Source organism: Dromiciops gliroides, chromosome 2, assembly GCF_019393635.1.
Source record: "Dromiciops gliroides isolate mDroGli1 chromosome 2, mDroGli1.pri, whole genome shotgun sequence".
Taxonomy (NCBI): Eukaryota; Metazoa; Chordata; class Mammalia; order Microbiotheria; family Microbiotheriidae; genus Dromiciops; species Dromiciops gliroides.
Window position 1 is genome coordinate 348,788,880 of NC_057862.1, and position 3,116 is coordinate 348,791,995.

Here is a 3,116-nt window from a genome sequence, read left to right on the forward strand (position 1 = left end):
AAGTCACTAGCTTCCATTTGTTCAATCCTAATTCTTAGGCAATTATTTTCATCAGAGAGCTTTTGTACCTCCTTTTCCATTTGGCCAGTTTGATTTTTCAAGCTGTTCACTTTTTTTCTCATGTCTTTCCTGCATCACCCTCATTTCTCTTTCCATTTTTTCCTCTACCTCTCTAACTTTATCTTCAGAGTCCTTTTTGAGTGCCTCTATGGCCTGAAACCAATTCATATTTTTCTTGGAAGCTTTAGATATAGGGGGCCTGACATTGACATCTTCCTCTGAGGGTTCACCTCAATATTCCTTGTCACCAAAGAAACTTTCTCTGGTCCTCACCTTTCTCTGTCTGCTCATCTTGCCTTTCTTGTATATGACTTTTTTTTTTTGTGAGGCAGTTGGGGTTAAGTGACTTGCCCAGGGCCACACAGTTAGTAAGTGTCAAGTGTCTGAGGCCAGATTTTAACTCAGGTACTCCTGACTCCAGGGCTGGTGCTCTATCTACTGCACCACCTAGCTGCCCCTTGCCTCTCTTTTACTTGATTTTTAGCTCCTTAAAGTGGGGCACTGTTTCCAGGCTGCACTATCCTAAGCTTTAGCAGGTCTCAGGTGTTATGATTTAAGGAGGAGCCAGTTCTTCACTTGCCTGGCCTGTTCCCTGCTCTGTAGATAACCCCAGACCAACTTGTTAGTCAACCAGCTTTGTGTGTTGTGCTTGTCAGCTCCACGAGCCCGTGCCTCTCCCCCACCTCAGCCACTGCTACTTAAGCCTACATCATGGTTCCCAGCCAGGTTGAAAAATCCAAGTTCTGCCTCAGCACCAGCATAGACCCCTGTAATCTCCCCCCTGCCAAGGGCTCAGCCCTTTCACCAGACTGTGAGCTTAGTTCCAGATGACATTGGCACTGCAGCTGATTCAGAGGCTGGGGGGGGTGGGGAGGGTGTCTCTTTCTCTGGTGAGGCCTTCCTGGGACTGGATTTGTGTCAGGGTGACTGTGGGGTTGGGCTCCACTCCTGTCTCAGCAAAGCAGCTCCCTCCTTCCGACCTTCCAAGCCATTCTTGGTTGGAAGATTATTTCAATACAATCGTCTGTGGGTTTTGCTGCTCCAGGCACTGTCCTATGGCATTACTTGGGTGTTTTTTGCAGCAATTGTGTCATGAGTTTGAGAGCTCACTGCTTTTCCTCTACCATCTTGGCTCTGCCCCAGAAATCCCAACTCCTACTTGAGGGAAATTTTATAAGACATGTTCAATTGTTTTCCTAATGTTTGTTGATCCTTGTATGTTTGAATGTGCTCTAGTGTATTTCAAAATGCATTGCTGTAGTCTACTTGCTAGGAGTTTACTTAAAATTTCTGAGTCAATATTCATTAATTATATGACTATATAGTTCTTTTTCTTTATTTTACCTTTCCCTATTTTTAGGTATTGGGATATATTTATATTATTAAAGTAATTTAATAGCATGTTTTCTTGCTCATTTTGAGCAATATTTGAAAAATAACTGGGCATGTTATTTTTAAGTATTTCACAATATCCAGTTGGATATTTATTGAGATAAGAGTTTTCCCCTTCCTCTTTCACAATTCCTTTATATCCAGTTCAATTTTTTTTTTCCTGAGGTAAGATTATTTAAGAGCTTTGTTTCATGCTCGGGTATTTTATCTTGATTTTTATCATCAATTTCTTTATCTGTAAAATGAGACCTTTTAAGAGATTACTTAAGTCCTTTTTAGTTCTAGGGCTATACTCCTATATGTCTTTTAAATTATCAACTTCACTATAATAAAATTATTTATAATACGTTCTGATAATTCTTTTTAAATTTTCCTATTTCTTGTGTTTGTCTTGTTCAGTTTTTATTTTGGTAATTTAATTTCCCTTCATCAGTTTGATCAAATTAGCTAAAACCTTGTTGTTTTTGTTATTCTTTTCAAATAAATATTTTTTTTATTTACCAAATGTGTATTTTTTTTGGTTTTCTGATTTTTTTCTATTTCTTCCCTAGTTTTCAAGATTTCCTTTTCTATGATTATATTGATTTATTTCTTAGATTTTTAGGTTTTTTCTTTATTATGCATTCAGGTCCTTTATCCTACTTTTATATTTTTGTTAATACAGTGTATGTTTTATTACACATAATTTTTCTTTTGAAGGCTAATTTGAGTAAAGCCAAGAAATATTATATTGTTTCAAAGTTATAGTTTTTTCCATAATCCTATAATAGTTATTTTACCCCTAAGGTTTACTCTTTGACCCACTCATTCAGGATGGCATCATTAAGTCTCAATTCAGAACTATATCTTTGCTTGTGTCCCTTTTATTTGTTACTATTTTTAATATGTTATAGTATGTAATAGATGTGCTTATTATCACTAATTTTCTTCTATTTATGTATTTCTTTTTGCTCTACCACATGGGCTATTTTTGTAACAATATCACGTGGTGCTAAGAAACATGTATATTCTCTTATGTTTGCATTGTGTATACAAGATTGTCCAGTTATTGGGTTTTTTTCTTCCAACAGATTGTTCGGTTCTATATTTTCTTTTTTCTTTTGCTCTCAGCCATGAGTAGCTCTGAGACAGGAACACTAAAGACTCCCATAATTACTTTGTTATCAATTTTCAACTTATTTAAACTTTCCTTTATGAATTTAGATAATATACCATTGGTATATATTAATATATACCTACATAACTATATTATATTGAATATGTATATAATGCTTATATTTATTATATACACATTGATATGTATATATTTATTATACATATGTATATATGTGTATACACATGTATATATCTATATATCTCTCTAATTTACTGATTCATTGCCTATGGTTATTTTAAGCATAATGTAGGCTCTACTTTCATACAAAGTTAATAATATTAAGATATTGAGATAATAATACTACATAGGGCTTGAGAAAACTAATCACCATCTTGTATTAAAAAATTACATTTTTCTATGAAGCAAGGATTCAATTAATGAAGGGTTTAAAATTCATGCATATATTCCCTCTTTATAGGGCTCTGGTTCTCTCAATGGATCCCTATCTTTGGTAACAAGGAAAGGCTAGAATGTACTGGAAGAAACTGGAATAACCAGCCTCAAAACT